Source organism: Culex pipiens, chromosome 3 (assembly GCF_016801865.2).
Source record: "Culex pipiens pallens isolate TS chromosome 3, TS_CPP_V2, whole genome shotgun sequence".
Taxonomy (NCBI): domain Eukaryota; kingdom Metazoa; phylum Arthropoda; class Insecta; order Diptera; family Culicidae; genus Culex; species Culex pipiens.
This window is the reverse complement of record NC_068939.1, coordinates 33,004,150-33,028,573: the sequence shown is the minus strand read 5'-3', so window position 1 is coordinate 33,028,573 and position 24,424 is coordinate 33,004,150. Positions and strand designations below refer to the sequence as shown.

Below are 24,424 nucleotides of genomic sequence, written 5' to 3'. Positions count from 1 at the left end.
TTGCTCTAAAATATTGAAGGCAAGTCACCTGCTATGGAACAATACAAAAACATGATGTTTTACTAGAAAAGTATTGATTTTCATAGAGTGTCTCATTGTTCCCCAGCTGTCTCATTGTTCCTGCCAAGTGCGTCTACAATGAGACAGTTGAATAACTCTGGCTGTAGATGTCGGATCGATCTCATATTTTGGTCAATATTAGAACACATTAAAAGAAAGAAAATGTAACAAAAAGCTCATTAAAACATGCTGAAGAAAAAAATAGAAAAATCGTTGAAAGTTGAAAATCAAAAGTGTCTCATTGATGACTACCCTACCCTATTTAGAGATTATAATAGATGTCTATCCATAAGAATTTCGAAATTATCTAAATTATATAATCAATATATGGAATACATTCTGAATCACCAGTGACAAAAACGACACGTTTTGGCTCATGGGTTGTTCATTTTCAATACTTATTCGTGTTTTCTTGGGTCAAATCATAAATCGTTGCTTGTTAAAAAACATAAATTTGAGTTGTAGTTTTGTATGACACCAAAAAGTTTAAAAAGTTTCCAAACAATCTCTAAGATTTGGGACAGTTAATCATACGAGAGATATTTTGAAAAAAAAAAAATCGAAAATTTCGTTGAGTTGCAACGTTGTAATTTGTCCAAATTATTGCTTCCCCCTTTTCGGACTTTTTCCATCATCTGAATAATCACATCCATTTTCAGATCAATTTCAGCTCAGCAACTCAAATAATTATCGGTTCAAATCCACACCCATTCTTTCCGGGGGACACCCCGTCTGCATCCAGAACCCATAATTCACCGCACCGTCACATTGCACACTTCAAGCTAATTATATCACACACACACGTGGTGGTGTCGAAGGTTGATGAGAGGGACACCGAGGGAACTCTGCATATTCCCTGCCTTCGGTAGAGCCAACACACGTGACCTTCCAGTGACTGCTCCCCACACTTTTAATGAACACTTCTCGCAGACTTTTTACGTTCATTCCATTTTTTTTTTCGTTCGCTCTGTCAGGACTATAATTACTCTCCGCTTGAAAAATTCAATTAAAATGTCTGTACACACAACAACACCCAATCTGGACGACGACGACGACCGCGGGTACGCCAGATTATTGTAGCTCGAGCCGAGGATACGTGTTGTGTATGTATGTAAAAATTAAAAATACGACACCCTCTGCTTTTTGCTAGACTTTGATCAACTTTGGAAACGGAGGAACGAACAAAAAAATACACAACAGTAGCAAACGAACCAAACAACTCATAACGAGCCGGGAGAAAATGGAAAACTGGCTGGGCTCAGCTCTAATTACATTGCACTCGGTCCACGATCGGATTCTCCCGCCCACGCAAAAAGTAAATTTGCGAACAAAAAACTGCCCTTGGAAAAGTTTAACAAAACTCAATTTTTCCTCCCACCGCCCTTCCAACCCCACTGGCGCGCGAGAAAGCCTTTCTCGTTGATTTGAATAGTCCAAGGCGAAGGTGGGAGGACTTGTACACCACCCCCCCCCCCTTCTCTCACTCTCTCCGAACATAAAACATACTTTTTTTCCTATCGCCTTCCACCCAACCCAACTCCGTATCCTCTCTGCGCGTTGGTTCCGCTCGATCTTTTCCGCCGTGTGCCGTGAGTCCTTCACGCGCAGTTGCCCCCGAGCTATGCCGCCAAAATCCTTTCTCCTTGAGAAGTGCTGCTGGTGGTCGGACTTTGATGTTTCAAACACTTTCTAATCAATGCACTGCCGTCACAGCATTGAGCCTTAAAAAAAACTAAACACGCTTACCAGCTGATACGCTGATTGATCCACGAACCAAAAAAAAAAAAAATCGCGCGAATATCGAGCAATCGTCACGTGACAGGCACCAGCAACGGACTTGAGCTGACTTGGACAGCGTCGTATAGCTACGACGCGGGTGAACCGTTCGCGCAAAGTGTTGATCAAGCACTGAAGTGGCTCGCGCAGGCTGTTTCGAGCAGGCTCACGTTGCGGGCAAGTGGCGCTAGTGTAAGGGACCGACCAGGTCTGAGCGAGGGAGAACATGAACATGGGGGAGTGTGTAGGTGTGTGTGTGTGTGCCGGCTGCAGTGAGAGTGCTGGCTGCGATGACCGCGAGTGTCACACTGTGTGACGGAAGGGAAGTGAAAAGAGGGGTGACGCGATGGTTTAGAATGGGTGGAGAGTTCTGTTTTATCAGGAAGTAAATTCTAAATTTATCACTTAATTTTTTTCTGCATTCCTAGACTTCATATGAAATTCTGTACAAAATTAAATAACCTTACACAGTAAAAATTGTGTGAATTTAAAAAGTGTTACATTTAATGGTATGAGTTTAATGCATGATTTTTCTGATGTGATTTTTTTGTTACAAGTGTTCTGAAAAGATGGCCTATTCTCAGATGTATTTATTTTAGAAAATTACTTAAATTATTTTTTCTCTATATTACATATTTATGGTAATCTATAAGTAGGCCTTCGAATTGTTATTTAATAAACATTTTAAAAAGCATGGTAATATTACATGTGGGAACGACTCCAGTGTTTTTGTCAAAAAAAGTGTAATTTTACCTCCTAAAATGTGCAAATTTATCACTTTGCCTGTGTAAGAGGTTATAATTCAACATATAAATTAAAGTCATTCTAGATTTTTATTGTATTTGTTTTCCCCTCTCTCACTTTGGTCAGAGTCGTGAGACATAAACCCCAAACAATATTTGCAGTGACCTTACTGAGATAAAACAAAAATTAGTCATATGGTATTTTTGTCAAACCATGACTTGACATAAAATTTCGGTGCACAGTAAAAAAAATCTCGGGAATGTTACAACTGTGAATGGGTACATGTCTTATTTTATTTCTTATGGGTTCTAAATGGGTAATTCCCCGCTATTTGAGTCAGAGTGAGGTGATATAACATGATAAAAGAGGTCAAAATACATCATAAAAGAGGTAATATTAGACCAGGCCGGGCCAAATTTCAAGATCAAATGAGTTTGCGGGCCGAATTCATGAAATATGTTATTTAAAAAATACGTTTTTTTAATTTAAAAGATTAAAAACAATTCTTCAACTCCAGTTTTTTGAAACTGCTGTCATGAGGAAATATTAGAATATGTTTTAAATGCCAGTCAAGTTGATTTGCAATCATTATTTTCAACAATTGGGTCCTAAAATTAAGCTTAAATTTGTGATATTATTGTTCACATCGATACAGCTAATTTTACAGAGTACAATGACGCTTTGTACGACCGCAAAGAGTTTAACATGGATTTTTAAATCTATTAAAAAATCGCGGCCCTTCTTGACAGAAAACGTTTTAATTGATAGCTAGTTCCAAGGGGAATTCAGCTCATTTCACTTCAAAATCGTTGGATGGTTGGTCGACAAAAGCTTTGTAAAATATTTGCAACAGCTTTATTCCCCCAATTTAACATTTTGTTTGCCTGAATCTCTTCTTTATACAAATTTCATGAGTTTGAATCCCGAGGGATGGTTTCTAAGCGCAAAGTAAGTTTGAGGGTCAGTTCATAAAAAGGGTCATTAAGAATTTCAAATTAATAAGGAATACTTATATTTTTGCAATTATTACAGTTTTCTACCTAAGTCAAATTTCAATGTTTTATCAACATTTCCAAACACGCTTGAAGGAACTTTAGATGATATTTACTTTTTTCACTTACATTGAAACGTATGAAATTGTTTTAATTATTAAGATTTTTTAACAAAATATTAGTGTCGTAAAGTATGGATCAAAAGATTAAAAAAACATTAGTTTTTTAGCAAAAAAATATTAAAAATGTGAGCATAAAAAATAAAATTAACCTTGATTTTGAAAATGTATACAATCACTTTACAAGTTGTCAACCGACCATTTTACTTGATAATTCAAAACGTTTGGCGCGGGCCATACTTTGGTCACCCCTGTTTTACTCTATCCAAATTTACACAATAAAAAAAAACACAGTACACAGTAAAAAAAAACATGTTTATATTACATCTGGGTACATCTTGTATGTCAGAAAAATGTGTGATTTTGCCTCTGAAAATGTGAAATTTTACCACTTTTCTGATGTAATGTCACTTTTTCAGTCTTAATTGTGGTAAATCAAACCATAACAAAGGTAATATTCATCCTTCCAAAATTAATTCAAAATTTACATTATTTTTACTGTGTTAAGTGTGTAAATTTAGCAGAAGTAATTTTGTGAGTTTGAATATTACCTCTTAAATTATGATGTAATTTAATCTCAATTTAGACTGAAAAAGTGGCATTACATCAGAAAGGTTATAAAATTACACATTTTTCTGCCATAAAGATGTACCCTTTCCCAGATGTAATATTCCAATGTTTTTTTTACAGTATATGCATTTTCTTTTCGTGATATTTTTTTCCTAAATTTCATTTATGTTACTCAGAAAAAAAATCATGGTAATATTACATCTGGAAAGGGGTACATCTTTTATGTCAGAAAAAATGTGTAATTTTACCCCTGAAAATGTGTAATTTTACCACTAATCTGGTGTAATGTCGCATTTTCAGTCTAAAGTGAGGTAAAATTAGCTTAACTTAGCCTAGCTTGGTTGACCGTACTCTAACTGAGCAAAAAGCTCGCAAAAGCTAGGTTGGCGCCGATAAGGAAAATAAATGCGTCAGGAATTTCATTTCATTTCAAATCATTCATTTTTCTTTTTAGTCGACTCCTTACGATCAACGGGGGAAGTGGGGGAGGGATTTGATGACTGGATACCCTATAGAGATGCCTAAGAACTTAGACTACCTCCAAGATATCTGGATTTGGAAGGGGAAAAGCTCGAGGTTTTTCATGGTTTGATGAACAGTGAGAAAAGTCTGATTTGGAATGGTTTAAAATTTTTACGGTTGAATGTTCCTTTTTGTTTGTGTCATTTTACATAAAATTGTGTAATTTTACACTATTATTATTATTATTATTATTTATCTTTATTTATGAGCTAACAGCCGGAGGTTGGTTCAGCTCGTAATTTTACATTAGGAATTAGTAAAATATTCATTATTTACTGTTAAATTCCACCTTTTTACACGTTATTTCAGGAAACATTACACAAATCTTAGCACAAAAAAAGCTTTTAAATATAAATATTAGGACATTTTTCAGCAATGTTACACCAGTTTCACAGAAAAAAAAAAAGGTAATATTACGTCTGGGAAGGGGTACATATTTTATGTAAGAAAAAAATGTGTAACTTTTCCTCTGAAAATGTGTGTAATATCGCTTTTTCAGTCTAAATTGAGGTAAAATTACATCATAAAAGAGGTAATATTCAACCTTCCAAAATTATACCTTCCAAAATTACACATTTTTTACTGTGTTATTTCAATGCAATTTTATTGAATAGCTGTTGTTATTACTTCATTTACAGAATGGTTGTAAGATTCTATGATCGGCAATACTCTGATTTTATGAGATTTTATATTTTTCGTTCATTTATTTGACTAAAAGTTTGTATGCTATTTTGTGTCATTGGTTCACCCATACAAGTCTCGATACAATTTTGGCAGCTGTCCATACAATAATGGTAAGTAAATATTCATACACCTGTAACTTTTGAGTGAATTTTCTGATCAATTTGGTGTGTTCGGCAAAGTTGAACGTTTTGTTGAGGACTGTTGAGAAAAAATAGGTACACGGAAAAATAAAATTTCCGATTTTTGAATTGACTTTTTTTACAAAAACTCAATTTCCCATATTACGTACTTTTGAAATTGTCTGTAAAAATGAATTTGCAGTCAAAAAGTACTAAAATTTTTTTTTTATAAAGTGCTCCGTTTTCAAGATATAGCCACCGAAAGTTTGAGTTTAGTGACAAAGGTTTAAAAACTCTTGTTGTTAATGTTGATTTTATTAGGGAAATATCATTTTACTCGTAAGAAAATTTGCTACAACCTTGCGAGATTCTTTTTGAAGGTAAATGGAATTTTACGGGAGTTATTGTGGGTGGAAGAAAAATTTTACGATTTTTTAAGCGTGCAGCATTTGTATTGCCCGAAATCCAGCTATTTATATAATCAATAAAACTTCAATGTTTTATTGAGGTTTTGCAGCGCGACTGCGTTTCAAATGTAGGTGGCGCCAAAATGAGGTTATTTGCCTAAAATCGTATGCCTTTCTGCCGATTAAAGAGCAAAATCGATTATTTCTCATGATTCCCTGCATCAATCTTCATGAAACTGGTTGCAAAAGACGAGAAAAATTTTTTGCTTGAAAATAATGAACATCAATTTTTGGGCACGAAAAATTTTTTAAACTATTTCTTTAAAAAACATGTTTTGGAACACGAAAAAAAGAGTTTCCCGATATATATCAATGAAATAAATAGTTAAATAGTTAATAACAAGTGTGTTAACGTATATTTAACAATTTTTATTGATTTTTGACAGACTTTCTTGCCAAATAGTTCAAATTACTATCTTTTACTAAATTTACAGTTTTCTCATAGTAAAATCAAACAAATATTGGAATGATATACATCAAACTGTTGGAAATAATTTTTCTCATCCGAATCCGGCATAAGTTTTGTAAAAATGTCGAATCTGAAGGAAAAAACACGTTTTTTCAAAAAATCATAGGTTTACGCTATTTGTTCATAGGTGGCGACATGTGTCTTTTAGCTTTGCTGCAAATTCTCTATAGTGTGTTGGAAAGCTGAGAATCTCCTCTATCGCACTTAGTTTTTCAAAATAATCTTAACCCGTTTTTTGATTGAGCTGACAAAATAAAAAAAAATGTAAATCCGAGCAAGCGCGTTCAACTTCCCCTTAATCCTATGGGAAAAGTTTAATAAAGATTTTAAATTAGTTTTTTTTTTCAAGACAGCACAATCACGATGAACTGTAAACTGTTAACGGCGTCGTTATTTTTTTGCAATTTGAAGGATTCATTCACTAAGAATATTTTCAGCTTTATCACGTTTGAAAATATTGTTTTTATGCTTGCTACGCACAATATCACTCTGTTTATTATTTCACAAAAAATGCGTTCATTCTTCTCGGCCAAACTTTCGGACCCCTCGGTGTTTGCTCTTTGTCTACTCTACACACACTCGTTCCATCAAACTTGTCTCATTTCCCCTCTGAAATAATCGCCCTAAAACATTGTAGTCACGAAACGCACATACAAATATCCGGTGCGGTGACGTTGAACCACCTGACTCTGGGCTCGGGACTGAACCCGGCATGACTCAGATGACGCGGTGTGATGTTTGGCAGAGAGTAGGCTCGCGCGTCTATCAACCTTGTCCAAGTTGCGCTGGCCTGTTGATAGCTCGGATCAAGCCCGGAGTTGGGTGCAAAATTGCATACCTGCTGCAGCGCCGTGACCCGAGGGCATGCGTTTGATGTACTTTAGAGCGATGGCATTGGACGATGCTGGGAAACTAGTTTGCTGATCGCTTTATTAAACGAATGTTGATTAATTGAAAAATAACAGTGTTTGCATACTTTTTATATGAGCATAACGAAATTTTCATTATTTTTTTTAGATTCGATGTCTTGTTCAAACCTGAATTGACAATAATTTTTAACAATCGCATTTTATGAATGGAAAACTACCAAGTCCTCCATAGAATGAAGCGGTAATCGTCAATCTCCACGTTGACACGAATTGTCCATTTAGTACTAGAGACTATACTCAACGACCTTGTGTAAATCCGCGGGATAAATTGTGCATTCAGCTCTCCCGCGCGCACTTGACATGCACTTTATTCTCGTTTTCCCGGACAGGTGACTCCGGGAAACCGCGAGCACCAGATTCTGGCGGGGAAAGTCCGCGAGTGCCGCTTCGCAAACAATTCCCGTGTCTAATGGCTTCATCTAACTCTCTGCGAGTACCTCTGCGGTACATGCAAATGCGATAAAAACTTGTCATAAAAGTGACTTTATTGTATACACCGAGAGAGTCGTAGTCGAGGGGTCCTCCAGTTGGGAGGCCATTTCCGCTGCGTTGACGTCGAGTCTCTCGTTCAAGTCGTCACTGTCGTACGTCTTTTGCCTCTTTTCCCCGCAACGAATGTGTAGTATTCGTTTTGACAAACAGTCCGGGCAATATGTGGGAAAACTAACCCTCGGGTGGTGAGGTTTTAGTGAGTCACGTTTTGGATAAGGTTTTATGATATCTAAATTATGTAAAAAAGATAAGTACATAGGCAGTTGAATAGTCATGGTAAACTCCATCTGAGATTGAGTACATCTCTTACGTAAAAATATCATTATTTGTGTACGTTCACCACTATTCCAGCGTAAATATACTTTTTCAAGCAAAATTCATGTAATATTACATCATATGAATGGAAATACTATACCATTTTTTTACTGTTCAGGAGATAGCTTGCAGAGTTACTAACAGAAAAATCAGTAACATCTTTTATTATAAAATTTCACACATTACACATAAGTTGACGTAAAATTACATTGAGAAAAAGGTATGTACTTTTACTTAAATGTTAGTGGAATATGTACAATCAAGCATAAAAAGTATATTAGTACCATTTTTTGGTTCACTGTGAATTGCTTTGCACTGTAATTTTACTCGTCGAGAACAATAATACCAATTCAGACTTTCAAGGGTTAAATCTCTCTCTTTTCGCTTCCCCCGTGATGACAAATAGAGGACTTTATATAGACACGAGTGGCTGCAGCTATGAAAGGGTGCATTTTTTATTGCCAGCGAATTTTCCGCACTCCAGCTGATGCAAATAACGAAACGACGTGAAATGGTTGGTTATGTCTTTTCATCTTTCTCATTTTTTTTATGATTGACATTTTTATATTTTGAGCTTTTATGACCCTCCAAGTAATTGGCTATTGCTTCTGTTATTTGATTTAGTTGTTTTATTTGATGTTTTATCCCCCATGAACTAATTTAATGCAAAAATCTCGCTCACATGACCAGACAGATTTTGACCTAACTTTTTCTCCTCTTATCTGTCAACCTTCATCTCTGTTGACATTGGAGCACCGTGACATCGCGTAGTCGCCGATGTCATCATCGTCGCTGATAAAACCTCAACCAAAATGAGAGACTTTGCATTCAGCTACGAACGTTTCATTATAGCTTTATCTAACCGCGCGTGTTTTCTCCTTCTTTTCAGGTAAGCCTATCCTCAAGAACCAGATTGTTCGTCAGGGAACTAGAACCTAACCAGGCATGGTTGACCTCAACCCCGGAAGAGAACTTGATAAATGAGTGAGAGCAACAACTGGCGACGAACCGCTGCACCAGCAGTTGAGTGACACCCCAAAAAGTGCCCAAATCTTGATAAAGTTTTTAATGACATGGAAATGCCCCGCTAACGATGAGGGGTGACTCATTGCGCCGACCTTCAACGGGGCCACGGGTTCGGGTCTCACTATAATCAGATGACCTTTCGTGAATTTTGGGGTTTTTTTATAGGGATTTGGAAAAGTCTCATAAACTCTACAAAGGAAAAAATAAATCTAAATGTTACATTACTAATGATGTAACACTTTTGCACGTCATTAATCATGTAAATCATACGTAAAAACATGAGTTTACGTGTGATACAGACGATTACATCGAATTTAAAGTTTACATCAACCAAGTTTTCATGTGATTCATGATTTCCGTGTCGAGTAAATTTACACTTTTTTTTCGAACGCCGCGATTTTGGGTACTCATTTTTATGTATCTCTTTCTATACAGCAAAAAAAGTAGTAATCCAGCTCCGTGTCAAAGGCCTGAGTGTAAAAGGCCTGGGTGTGAAATAAATGTTGCAATATTTTATAAATTATTATGTAATATTACACCCTGAAATATGTAGCCCATCAGTATGGGAAGCCTATTTGACCGAACTTTCAAGCTCAAGCGTGTATCCTTTCTATTCTTCATCGTTCTGATGGTCGAGCGGGCTACGGCGCCATTCCTTACTGTTGGTGCTGGGTTTGAATCCCGTCCGTTGCAACTTTTTTGTGTTTACAAAAATTGCACTTGAGCAACTCTCTACTAAATCGGCCGATTTCAACCATTTTTCCGCTATTAAATCATGAAACATTCGTGAAATTTTCCGATCTTTTCGAAAAAAATATTTTGAAAATTTTTAAATCCAAAATTTTAAAAGGGCCAAATATTGCATATTACGCCCATTTAAAATGCTAGTCTTGATTTAATTTTTTTCAAAAAATTTTTTTCAAAAAGATTGGAAAATTTCACGAATGTGTCATGTTTTAACATTGAAAATCGGACCATTAGTTGCTGAGATATCGACATTAGAAAATGGTGGGTTGTTTGGGTGAGACTTAGAAAACTTCAATTTTCCTGTTTTTTTTTTCTTTAAGCCACTATATCTCAGGAACCAGAGGTCCAATCTTTAATGTCTCTCAAACAATTTTATAGCAAATTTTTAGAACTTAAAAAAAAATATTTTAGAAATGGTCATTCATGGTCACTATTTTTTAAATTGAAAAACTGCAATAAATTCGCTAAAATTAAACTTTCGGTGGCTTTATCTTGAAAACAGAGCCTTTATCAAAAGATCTGTAAAGTACTTTTCGATTGATAATTGAATTTTACATTAAAAAATTACGTCAATTTGTTTTTGCATGAAATTTTGATTTTTTTCCAAAAATCACTATTTTTCAAAAATCCACAACTCGGCGGCAGATTTTTTGACCATGTTTCTCTATGGCTCAAAAGTTGCGGGTTGTTGTCCCCTAAAACATATCAAAAAGTCTCGAAAATCAAAAAAATACCTTTTTTGGGAAATTGAGTTTTAGTGAAAAAAAAGTTGATTAAAAAATCTGCAATTTTTTTTCCGTGTACCTATTTTTTTCTCAAAAGTCCTCAACAATACCTACAACTTTGGCGAAGACACCAAATTGATCAGGAAAATTAACTCAAAAGTTACAGCTGTTTGAATGTTTACGTACCATTTTTGTATGGACAGCTGCCAAGATTGTATGGAGACTTGTATGGGTGAACCAATGACCCAAAATAGCTTCTTTGGACATAGGGAAGACCCCCACAAAGTTTGAGCCAAATAAAAAAATAAAAACAAATAAAATCCATTTCCGGTTTTGGTAGAGAATTGCTCACTTGCAGTGTGTAATGTAAAGTGTCTTTTTCACAAAGGTGATGTGCATCAATCAAAAATAATGGCCGAATGGATCAGACCAATTCGAAGCTGTTCGAAAGTGTTAGAATACCATTGATATTTTTCATAAATTGATTTTATTTTTTTCCAGCTTTACGGAAAAAATACTATCGAAGTTGATTTTCTCAGTTATTAAACGGCTTTGTTTTGTATTTTGTTCCTTTTGGACTATTTATAACTTGTGTATTATTCAGCTATTTTCCCTCATTTTGCGTCTTCATTTTATAACTTTATGTCCTCAGCCAACGGGCACCAACACTTGGACCCGACTAGGAAGTTGGACCAGCTGTGAAAAGAACCAGCAGACCGTGAACTTGAACTGCGCGGCGCAACCAACAACAGCTCCAAGAATATTAGTCACAACACATCGCAGCTCCGCGTGCCGTTTCGTCGTCCATGGAAGCACCCTTCTGCTACCAAATCACGCGCTGTGACGTACCGGGTCGCTGCTGTGTTGTTTACCGGTATTGTTGTCATCCAATTTAAAATTCACACATTCCGCTGAATGTTTCAAGCTTGGAACTTTTTTGTTATAGATGGCGCACCAGGGCGGTGCTATCGCAGTCGATTATTATGCAAATATTTCGCAGACATCAAAAATAAAATCGAAATAATGATTTGGCAGAGTCGATGACTCAAATTTCAACCCACCACTCAGAACATTAAATTGCGCTCTCCCCCACTAAAAGTGAAACATTTCTCCAATTTCCTACACCGCACAGCAAATATTTAAACATTATTTTTGCCTCGAATACCAAACCTCCAACCGCTCTGGACTCGCAACGCTCAACAACGCCCCCGCAGGAATTTATGCTGGCTTTTGTGGCGAAAACAGCCACTGTGGATTGCAACCAACGGCTGCTGCAGCAGTGCCAGTGTGGCCAATAAAACTGTCACCAGATTGGTCTCAATGTAGCTGTCAAGCGTGATCGCATGGGTTAATGGTTTAGCTACTGGGTTATTTCTCTTCCACATTTATGTGACGTTATGAAATGGGTTGTTGATTCTAGGCAGGATTACGGTGGGAAGTGTTTGTTATAATTGATTAATTTTTAGTGCAGAGTGCAATCGGTGTGGTTTTGTTGGTTTATGAAGTGCGATGCGATTTGGATTAGTTTTCGAATAATCCGGTTATTGAACGGGGTTTTATTTGCTCAATGAATTGCTTCAAATATTTGAATTGTTATGATTGAATTATAAATAGAGTGGAAAGAATTGTTCAGTACCAGCGTTAGCTACGACCACGCCGACGAAGAATCTTTAAATTCTTAGACAACCGGCTGCGGAAAGATAGCTCTGATGTAAAGATTCTTCGCCGGCGTGCCTTCCGATCAGCGGTGATGAAGGGAAGACTTCATGTGTAAACACGATTTGTACAATATCATAAACACGAAAACTCATTTCTATCGAAAACTGTTTAAACAAAAAAACTCAAATCCACTCCGTCGAGAAAATAATAACCGCGTCGCTTCGATGCTTGCAATCGACTGCGTTTAACATGTTACTTTGTTACAGTAACTTCGACGGACACAACCGGCAGTGTGCCTTTCGATAAACGATGATAGATAAAGGATTTTTTTATCACTGCTAACGAGAAAAACAGACGCCGAGAACATGAACAATCGGGCCGAGCAATAACGTGGCCCCGCTGCCGACTCTTGATTCCCATGACGTATAAGGCTCAAAATATGTCTTTTTAGTCCCCTAATTCGTGTAAGAAATCGAAAATAAAAAAAATTGTGGAAATTCATCTTTCACTCATAAAAAGTTTAAAAAAGGGAAATTTATATTTTCCGTGTCTGAAAAATCCCAATCATAACCTACATTTTTGCCGTAGACAATAAATCTATGAAACAATCCCTTGTCAAGATACTAAGTTTCATACATTTACATACTCATTTGTAAGACCCCAACCGTTCTATTGAGACCTGTATGAAAAACCAAGATTGTTAATCGATAGAATTATCGTCAATAATATAATCGTCTAACGATAACGGTAATGGTTATCGTTATCGTCGGGACGATAACGATAATCTATCGTTTTCATTATTCCGATAATTATATCGACGATAATTTATCGACGTCAATGGACGATAACTTATATTTAATATATTTCTAAAATTGACTTAAATCAATAAAATTATGTTGAATTTTCAAGCTTCCTCTTAGTAAATATCTTTTTGTTAAAATGGTAAGTTTCAAAGTATAACGAAGTATTTTTTTGAAAGTACTCAAATTTATATAATTTGCAAAATGGTTATCAAACGATTCTAAATTTTGCATGTATTTTAACTGTTTTGAGTTTTTTTTTTGAAATACTAAAATTTTCCCTAAAATACCGTATTTTCTTTAAAATACTCATTTTTTTATAATGGGCAATATGGGTATCAAACGATTCGAAATGTTGCATGTATATCAACTGATTTAGCGTTTTTTGAATGAAATACTACAATTTTCACAACATATCGTATTTTCTCGAAAATACTCACATTATGGGTATCAAACAATTCGAAATATTCAATGTCTTTTCACTGTTAAGAGTTTTTTGAATGAAATAACGTCATGATTCGAAATCCGGACACTTAGTACCATATTATTTTTGTTATAGCTGGCAAAAAATCATGTAATAAGTTGGAAATGAAGAAATATCATCAGGATTTAGTATAAACAGTCAGTTTTTAGAGAATGCATGCAAAATATGTCTTTTCTAACAATTTTTCATCAGAATTTGAAAATTAAAATGAATTGTTGTGCTTCGAATCCCGGACACTGTTAAAAGCTTATTCAAAATCCGGACACTTTTGCTTCGAATTCCGGACACTGGTTTTTGCTAATGAATCGCACAAATTTGGACTGAAATGTTAGTGAATGGCATTCTTTAGGTCTCAAATAAGCTGTCAACATCAAAACAATCGATAGTTTATATAAAATATGGCTAGAATTTAAGAAAATCAAAAACATAAATTTCTGTTTTGCCTTCCCGGTGCTTCGGACGCCTATGAAACATTTCCGTTGAAATGTTTCACATTTTTGGTAAACTTATAATTTTATTTTATTTTATTGTTTTGGCATTAACTACAGCGTTCAAAAAAACTTTTAATGAAAGTTGATGTTAGAATTCATCAAATAACACAGTTTTGGCATTCATAATGCGAACTTATATCCAAACAATTGATAAATCAAGTTGAAGTGTCCGGGTTTCGAAGCGTCCGGGAGTTCGAATCATGACGTTACTTAAATTTTCTCAAAATTCTATATTTTCTCGAAAATACTCAAAATTTTTTAATTTGCAATATGGGTATCAAACGATTTGAAATTTTGCATATATTTTAACTGTTTTTGAGTTTTCTGAATGGAATACTCAAATTTCCACAAAATATCGTATTTTCTCGAAAATACTCAAATTTTTTATTACTCGCAATAGAATATAGAAATTTACCTGCTTTTTCATTCAAAAAACTCTGAAACAGTTAAAATACATGCAAAATTTTGAATCGTTTTATTACCATATTGAGCAATTCTCTGAGATTTTGGTCATTCGATTTTTTTTGTATTTTTTTATCCGGCTGAAATTTTTTTGGCGCCTTTGGTATGCCCAAAGAAGCCATTTTGCATCATTGGTTCGTTCATACAATTTTCCATACAAATTTGGCAGCTGTGCATACAAAAATGATATGTGAAAATTCAAAGATCTGTATCTTTTAAAGGAATTTTTTGATCGATTTGGTGTCTTGGGCAAAGTTGTAGGTATGGATATGGTCTATTCTGAAAAAAATGATCCACGGTAAAAAAATTGTGATTTTTAATTTCACTTTTTAACACTAAAATTCGATTTGCAAAAAACACTATTTTTAATTTTTTGGTCCGGTCCGATTTACAATGTTAAAATATGAAACGTTCGTGAAATTTTCAGATCTTTTCGAAAAAAATATTTTCAAAAATTTAAAATCAAGACTAACATTTCAAACGGGCCAAACATTCAATATTACGCCCTTTTGAAATGCTAGTCTTGATTTTAAATTTTTGAAAATATTTTTTTTGAATAGATCGGAAAATTTCACGAATGTTTCATGTTATAACATTGTGAATCGTACCATTAGTTGTTGTTTGGGTGAGACTTAGAAAACATCAATTTTCATTATTGATGTCCTCTAAAACATAAAAAAATAAAAATAGTGTTTTTTTGCAAATCAAGTTTTAGTGACAAAAAGTGCAATTAAAAATCACCAAAAAATTTTTTACCGTGTGACATTTTTTTTTTCAGTGTAGTCCATATCCATACCTACAACTTTGCCGAAGACACAAAATCGATCAAAAAATTCCTACAATAGATACAGATTTTTGAATTTTCATACATCATTTTTGCATGGACAGCTGTCAAATTTGTATGGAAAATTGTATGAACGAACTGATGATGCAAAATGGCTTCTTTGGGCACACCGAAGGCACCAAAAAAGTTTCAGCCGGATTAAAAAATACAAAAATTAAAATTAAAGAAAAAATACCGATTCCGTAGGGAACTGCTCTATTGCGAATCATAAAATATTTAGTATTTTCGAAAAACAACGGTATTCGGTAAACATCTAAAACAGTTAAAATACATGTAAAATTTGATTCAAAATTGGAAACCTTTTGGATTTTAGAAATTAGAGTATTTTCAAGAATATACGATTTTTTGTGAAAATTTATGTTGAATTTAAGTCGATAAAATTATCGCCGATAGAGTTATCGGATATCGATAACGCTAAAGATAGATTATCGTTATCGTCCCGACAATAACGATAGAACTTTCGTTATCGAAACTCGATAATTTTATCGTTAACAACCTTGGAAAAAACTAATGATGCAAAATGACTTCTTTTGACATAAAGAATGCGTGGGCAAAGTTTCATCCAAATAAAAAAAAACAAAGAAAAGTCGATTTGCGAAATCGTAAAGATTCATCATCATATAGAAATTAAATATTAAATATCTTAAATATTTTTTTTTTTTTCATGCTACAAAATTGTTTTTGGTGGCAGTTAAAATTTATATTTATTGCTAATTTGACTTATTTGGGGTCACTGATATACAATTTTATTCAAAAAATAAGAAAATAAAAAAACAAGAATCGATTATCTGCAGTATTTTTTGGAAACCATTGGATAATCAAAACATGAGATAATCAAGGCAGAGTCTGAACTTTTCAAAACAACAAATATTACGCCAAATTGTTGAAAAATTGTTAATTCTTTTATTGTACTTTTACGTTTTCTCGAAAAAAAATTGTTGACGAAGGCATTGAATTAGAAAAATATTTTCAAGATCTTCCTAATTTAATCAGATATGTGTCAATGATTTGGCACTGCCTACAATCATGAGATCTCCAACTTTGGCAGGGTTCACAAACATGACCCAATCTTATCTGAAGCCAGTTCCGACGGTCATGAATTGTTCTCAGAATGACCAATTTACTTCATCATTTACGGCACGATCCGTCGTTAACCGACGCTACGTGTTGAACAAACCGTCGTCGTCGCTGACTATCGCGTAGATCACAGTTTGAGTTTAAAAACCAGCCGGCAAGCAGTCGTCCCCTTTTCCACAGCCCAAGCTCTTGTTGATGCATCAGGTGGGTCAGGTTTGTAACACATCAAATCGTTATTCCCGCCGTCGTCGTCGTCGTCAAGTCGCGTGACTTCCGTGGGGCTCGTGACATGCAAAAAGACTCGCTGAGGTTCGCCCTTTTTGTCAGATATGACGGCGGGTGGCGGCGGCCCGGTTGAAAGTTGAAGGCTCCGGAAGTCGGTCCCCCCATAGCCTCCGTTCCCCTTTGTGCTCGGAGTGATATATTCCAAAATTGTATAGTTTTGCTGTCGGTTTGGGTTAAGTAATAGATTTGTGGCACGTGATGAGCTTGGTTATATCGACATGCAAACACTTCAACCAGTTGCTTGTCGCTCTCGGTATTACTCAGAAGTCGTTTGTAGAACAATGTGGCGCTTGTTGGAGGTAATCAGTTGACGTTTTTTTATACCTATGGGTAGTGATTCTAAGGCGGACAGACGAAACAGATTAACTAAATTTGAATCGTGCACTTCACAGGGGAAATGCCAACCTAAAACTCAAATTAAATTCGTTTTGCATGCAACCAGGTTAGTCTTGGGTTCTTTACCACAGTTTATTAAAACTTTTTTAATTAAGCTTTTGAATCAGGCCATCAGGCCATATGCCATTGAAATGGTCATATCACCAATTATATTTCCCTTCATCAAACGATTTCAGTGAAGTTGACAAAAGTTCCGTCGCCGAATCAGTTGCTCAGCGCATCGACCCAGAGTTCACCAGCAAAACAAATGAAGCCCGCTCTTATCTGAACGCGGAACACTTAACTGCACTCGCTAAAGTCATCATCGTCGTCTATATCAGAGCGATATCGCGACGAAGACCTGCAATGACCTGGCTGGCGCGGCCCCGGGACCCGAGATTTATGGCCGCTGTCCGCACAGGTGTTTGCCGGCCGGCCTGCGAGGAAAAGGTGTTGGGTGGGGGGAACCATTTTCCGGGCCGCCGCGTTCCATTTTGTCATTGTTTTCCGCGCAAATATAAATTCTACGCCTTCTTCCTTGCCCCACGGGGAACCTTCCGATGGCTGGAACTGGTCGGCGGCGTCCCATATCTCAACGTCTCTACTTGACACGCTTCCCTTCGACGAGAGAGAGCGAACGTTGTTGGCCGCTCTAATAGATAATGTACACTCAGTTGTTATTCTCTAAAAAACAATCTCTTTATTGATTTTTTAATGCGGAAATCTTTACATAAAAGATTTAAATAATTTAATTTTAATGTTGAAAAATCTTACATTTTATTCAGCTAGCAACCAGAGATTCAATCTCCAATTTCTCTTATGAAAATTTTAATGTAAATTTTCTGAACTTTTCGAAACAAATATATTCAAGACCATCATGGACACTATTTTAACAAATCGAAAAACGGAAATTTTTCAGTTAAAAATTAAGTTTATCTTTATCTATATTCTACCCTTTACCAAGAGCATGAGCATGAGCATGAGCATGAGCATGGTTGACTGCCAATGAGCTGCTACTCCGTTATTGACGGATCAGCTGAAGTTACACAATGAACCAACAGATGAGTAGTGGGAGCTAATCATCCTCACTGTATAACCCCTGAAGATCACTGCTTTAAGTCAATACCGGCGCCCCCCCCCCCCCCCCCCCCCCCCCCCCCCCAAGGAGATGCAGTTCAACAAAGGTAGGAATGTTAGTCCGATAGTTGAAGTTCCAGACTCATCAGACACAGAGTTTGTCGCTCTATATCTGTTGACACCGCATGAGACCGTTGAATCCACAGCATCTCCTTCAAGCATCACGGGAAGTGGGGGAATTGTGTTAGTAGGGGAAGGAAAGGGAAGGTCAGGATTCATCTTGGTAGATGATATGACCAGAAAATGAAACATGATCCTTGCCTTCCGAGCTACGACGCTATGAGAAGGACTTATTCAATCGCGTATTTTTTGAAACTTCGTACCGCCGGCGTGCCATCCGAGCAACGAAGCTATGGGAAGGGCTTTAAAACTAAGTGTAATTATAATTAACGTTTTATTCGGCGATGTGCAATTCATAACATATTTGTTTATTTATAACTTCATACCGACGGCGTGCCATCCGAGCAACGAACCTATGGGAAGGGCTTTGAAAGGAAGTGTAATTATAATAATCGTTTTATTAGGTAACGTGAAATTCATAAAATCATTTTTTTAATTCTTGCCGTCGGCGTGCCATCCGAGCAACGAAGCTATGGGAAGGGCTTTTGAAACGAAGAGTTATTATGATTAACGTTTTAATCCGTGACGTGCAGTTCATAATCTAATATCCCAAAAGTATGAAATAGCTCTGCTACACCGCGCACGACACAGCGCCAAAATTCACACAACGACACGAATTCCCGAATTTCCACTACTATCTCGCGGGTTCTCGCGCGTCGATTCACGAACCGATCTCCCCCACGAACACTACTCGACTGAAGGCCAAATTTCCATGGCCACACCGCGAACACTTTTATGAAGAAATTCCAGAAACTTCCATCACTTTCTCGCGGGTTCTCGTGCGTCGGATTACGAACCGATCTCCCCCACGAACACCAAACGACTGAAGGCCAAATTTACATGGCCACACCGCGAACACTTTTTTGAAGAAATTCCAGAAACTTCCATCACTTTCTCGCGGGTTCTCGCGCGTCGGTTTACGAACCGATCTCCCCCACGAACACCAAACGATTGAAGGCCAAATTTCCATGGCCACACCGCGAACACTTTTTTGAAGAGATTCCAGAAACTTCCATCACATTCTCGCGGGTTCTCGCGCGTCGGTTTACGAACCGATCTCCCCCACGAACACCACACGACTCACTATATTCTACCCTTTACCAAATCCTATAAAGTACATTTTTATTGCAAGTTTGATTTTACATTAAAAACTGTTTTAAAAATTTAAAAAAATATGACTAAAATTTGCATTTTTTGTTCAAAAACCCCTAAAACATATCTAAAAATATCAAAAACTTTAAAAATACAGTTTTTTTTGTGAAATAAGGCCGTTGCAAATATTTTTCAAAGTTTATGTTCCTCGGCTCTGACCAAAGTCACAAAACTACGTATATTCAAATAAAATACTCAAAATTTTCGTTTTTACAATGTGGGTATCGAACGATCCGGATTTTTTTAATAAATTTCGAATGTAATAGCAATATTTTTGAAAATACTCAAAATTTTCACAAAACTACGTATTTTCGAAAAAAATGCTCGAAATTTCCGTTTTTACAATGTTGGTAGCAAACGATCGGGATTTTTTCAAACATTTCGAATGTAATAACATATTTTTTTGAAAATACTAAAAAAAATCACAAAACTACGTATTTTCGAAAAAAATACTTAAAATTTTCGTTTTCACAACGTGGGTATAAAACGATCGAGATTTTTCAAACATTTCGAATGTAATAACATCATTTTTTTAAAAATACTGAAAATTTTCACAGAACTACGTATTTTCGAAAAAAAATAATTAAAATTTCCGTTTTCACAACGTGGGTATAAAACGATCGGGATTTTCCATACATTTTGAATGTAATAACAATATTTTTTGAAAATACTCAAAATTTTCACAAAACTACGTATTTTCGAATAAAATACTCAAAATTTACGTTTTTACAATGTGAGTTTCGAACGATTCGGATTTTTAAATTAATTTCGAATGTAATAGCAATATTTTTTGAAAATACTCAAAATTTTCACAAAACTACGTATTTCCGATAAAAATACTCAAAATTTCCGTTTTTACAATGTTGGTATCAAACGATCGGGATTTTTTCAAACATTTCGAATGTAATAACATCATTTTTTGAAAATACTGAAAATTTTCACAAAACTATGTATTTTCGAAAAAAAATACTTAAAATTTCCGTTTTCACAACGTGGGTATAAAACGATCGGGATTTTTCATACATTTTGAATGCTAAACAATATTTTTGAAAATACTCAAAATTTTAACAAAACTGCGTATTTGCGAAAAAAAAATACTCAAAATTTCCGTTTTTACAAAGTGGGTATCAAACGATCGGGATTTTTTCATATATTTTGAATGCAAAACAACATTTTTTGAAAATTCTCAAAATTTTCACAAAACTACGTATTTTCGAATAAAATACTCAAAATTTCCGTTTTTACAAATAAAAAAGAATAAAAATTGAAATTAAGAGCCATGGTTTCAACACTTCAATAATAAAGTGTTTTAAAATGCATTATACACCTGTCCAGTTGTTTTGCAATCATTAGTTTCCAAAATTTCTAAGTACTGACGAAAATTTTATTTTTCGCGAAAAAAATTTTTTTTTGCGGTGCTGTGCATTGGAATTTCATAAACATTAAAACATTTTTCAACAAGCCCAAACCTGCTAAATATTATAATCAATGCAGAAAAATGCATTTAAGATTGTTTTCAGTTGATAAGATTTCTACTTTCGTGGAAATTTTGAAGTTTTTTTGAAAAATATTTTTTTTGCCTCCTGATTTTTCAGACCAATTTTGAAGGGGGGGGGGGGGGCGACATAAACTTTGAAAAATATTTGCAACGGCCTTAATCGATAATGTCTATGAACGGTAATGTTTAATCAGGCAAGAGAATTTATTGTTTTTCCAAGATCTCTCAACTTTTTAGTAGATTTTTGGTAAAATATTACATCTGGAGTTTTTTTTGAAAAGGTCCAATAAACCAAATTTTCAGTTTTTGCTTTTTGGGTGTTTTCCAATACCCCTGACTCAAGGCGGTTCTAAAAACACCCAAAAAGCAAAAACTGGAAATTTGGTTTATTGGACCTTTTCAAAAAAAACTCCAGACATGTTAAGCCATTTGAAATGTTTAAATTTGTAATTTTTTTTTCTTTGTCTTATTTTTGATTGTTGAGCTTTAGTATGACCCTTAAACTACTCTGAAGTGATTACGCATTTTAAATTCAAGATGGCGGCCAAAATGGCGATGATGAAATATTAAAAAAATATTTACAGGCAATCAAACATTCAAATTTGACTAAAATGGGGCTGCAGAAATAGAATTTGATGTTTTAAGTAAGAAAATAAAAGAAAAGTAAAACAAAAATTCTGTTCGTGGATCGATTAAATTCCATTAAACCCCTTATGTCTATATACTAAAATTTTTTTAATTGTCTGCTCTACAACTTTGTAGAACATTGTTACACTCTAAAAAATAAACCTGCAAAGTTAGAAAAAACACGAAATTTTAAAATGAAAAATTTGTTCTCAGTGAAAAAATGACCTTCTGGGTCAATGTAGTTTCGAAAAGCACATCAAAATTCCCTTAAAAAACATGTTCCAAATTTTTTTAACAATCAAGTAACGGAAAATGGGAAAATTTTAAAAACTTTTTTAGTGTTTTTTTCGATGAAAAAGACGTTTTTTCGTAATTTTGAGTGCGCCATCAAATCGGGCGTCTAATTTTACATAAAAGTCCATTTGACACCAAATTTCTATCTCATCACCGTTTCAGGCTGCAAATTATTGAAAAATACCTCTTTTTTCGCATGTTCAAAAATGGAAGGGGTCGTACCGCCACTCCGTCACGAGATATCAAAAAACGGACTTCGGATTCGTCATAAGGGACAAAAGTTACCCCTTAAGACAAAGTTTCACGCAAATCGAAGAGGGGTCAGGGCAACTGCTGTGTGAGTTGGCGGAGAATTACCAATATCAAATTTATCTCAATTTCATTTCGAGCGACAAATTGTTAGAAAATCTTCGTTTCACGTAAATTTTAAATTTAGAGCAAATTTACTGAGTTTATAAAATTGTCATGTTCATAAAAATCTAAATAAAATCTTAGAAAATTGTTACTTAAAGTCAGAACTGAGGCATTCACTAATATCGACACTTTTTAAAATTGCAACTGAGTGTCGACAGTCGTGAAAAGGGAAAAGACAATAGAGTAGGTCATTTGCTGAAGTTTTGCTTTCAGTAAGAGTGATGCCGGGAAGAGGTTTCAAGATCTATTATTTGTTCCGTCATGTGGCTATAAATAACCGCGTTGCACACTCACACACATAGACTCGTGGATTAGGTGAAGTTTTTGTCAACAAAAAGGGCAAAAGTGTCAAGGTGTGCATAAATTTTATCGCATGATATGCACATAAAGTTGAGCTGATTTAAGAAGACTTTTTAGTATGATGTTTCTTAAAATTTATTAATGATGAGAATTTACCATGTTTCACATTTTTTGAAAGTTCAGAATTTAATAGATATTCTTTGTGAAAATGGTAATAATTTAAATTGTTTGGATAATAAGCTCATAACAAAGTTGGTAAGCTTCCCTAAATCAAAAAACCAACTTCTATGTTACAACTCTTTCTTCCCTGCTCTTTTATAATCCCGCAGCTTTCAAAGCATTTTCCTTTCATCGTTCTATCTTTCCGATCAAAGCGTCCCTCCCCCATCATCACCGGAAGCTCTCCGAGCCCGGGTCAGTCACGGAAGTTGTTTCCCACTCGGGCCGGAATCCGACCGGGACTGTCGGACGATGACAAAGATCGTCACGACATGATACTACCGGCAAGCTGCTTTTCCAATGACAACAACGATGATGACAATAATGAAGAACAAAATACGAACCCCTTCCTTCCCCCTCAGTCCCTAGCAAAACAACATTTGACATGAAAACCATAACCATGAATGGCGTTCAGAGTTGGTGCTTCTGCAGAAAGCCGTAACCGAGAACTGATAATTATGGGCTTTCCAGTTGGAGTACAGCATAGGAAATTAGTGGTTGAAAACGAGAGTTGGCAATCATGTTGTGGTGTTCTGGGAAAGAGTATACTATTATGAGGACTCATCATTGAGGCCATCTGGTCAACAAACTTTCTGATTGGAAGATTTGATTATTTAGAAAAATCCGAATCATTTTTGAGCATTAAATTTGCATATCACTAAAAAGCTTGGAATAATCTATTCTTACTGAATTATGAACCGACTAAATTAAATCATAATGACCCCCTCTCAACTACCGGTCTAGCTGTATCTTAATACGGAATGGAAAGCTCACTGAACTAAACGTACGATGCTCGATAACACTCACTTAAATTGCTTGAATAATGTGTTGTGTATAAATATATCATAATTCTTTCGTCGTTGCGTTCATATGCCATAAGATCGTAAAAAGAAACCCCCCGGTACAACACCGAATGTGCTGTTGTTTATGATTCAGACAATTATGGCCCCCTAGCAGTGGTGATGGTGGTGGCGAAAGGTTTTTCATTTGCGAAAAAAATAAAACAGTAAAACCCCCGAAAGAAGAAAATAGTTCACCTTTTTCCTAGACTTTAAACGCCCCTTCTCAGGTATTGCGGCAACGGAACCAAAATGCATTCACCAATTAAACGGTCGACTATGATGCGTGTGTGTGTGTGCAAATTAGTGCAAATTTGTGCAATACATGAAATCTAATTGGGGTGTGTTACACGGTAGTTTGGAGTTTTGCAGCGGAGAACTTTGTCGACTCTGGTGTATAGTCGTAAAGTTCGACGTCATCGACGAGCGTAGTTCATTAGCACGGCCTGGGCAATTGTGAAACTAAATACTTACTTTTCCTGTCGCTTTTGAATCCCAAAACGGCCTTCTCCAAAAATAACTTTTAAATATTATTTGGTTTGAATCGGAAATCGAACATTGTTACACTCTAGAAAATTACCCTGCAAAGTT

The 24,424-nt window shown here is 35.5% G+C and overlaps 1 protein-coding gene across 7 annotated transcripts in view; it reads left to right on the top strand.

Moving 5' to 3' along the window:
- The window catches only part of LOC120430271 (calcium uniporter protein, mitochondrial), a 252,751-nt gene that overhangs the window by 97,153 nt on the left and 131,174 nt on the right, over positions 1–24,424 (top strand). Inside the window, exon 3 of one of the 7 annotated variants that reach the window (XM_039595370.2) lies at positions 9,148–9,197. The exons of the other annotated variants lie outside the window; for them this stretch is intronic. The gene's annotated coding sequence lies outside the window, so the exon portion shown is untranslated. Of the gene's footprint in view, positions 1–9,147; positions 9,198–24,424 lie in introns of those variants that run through there. 7 annotated transcript variants of the gene reach the window in all.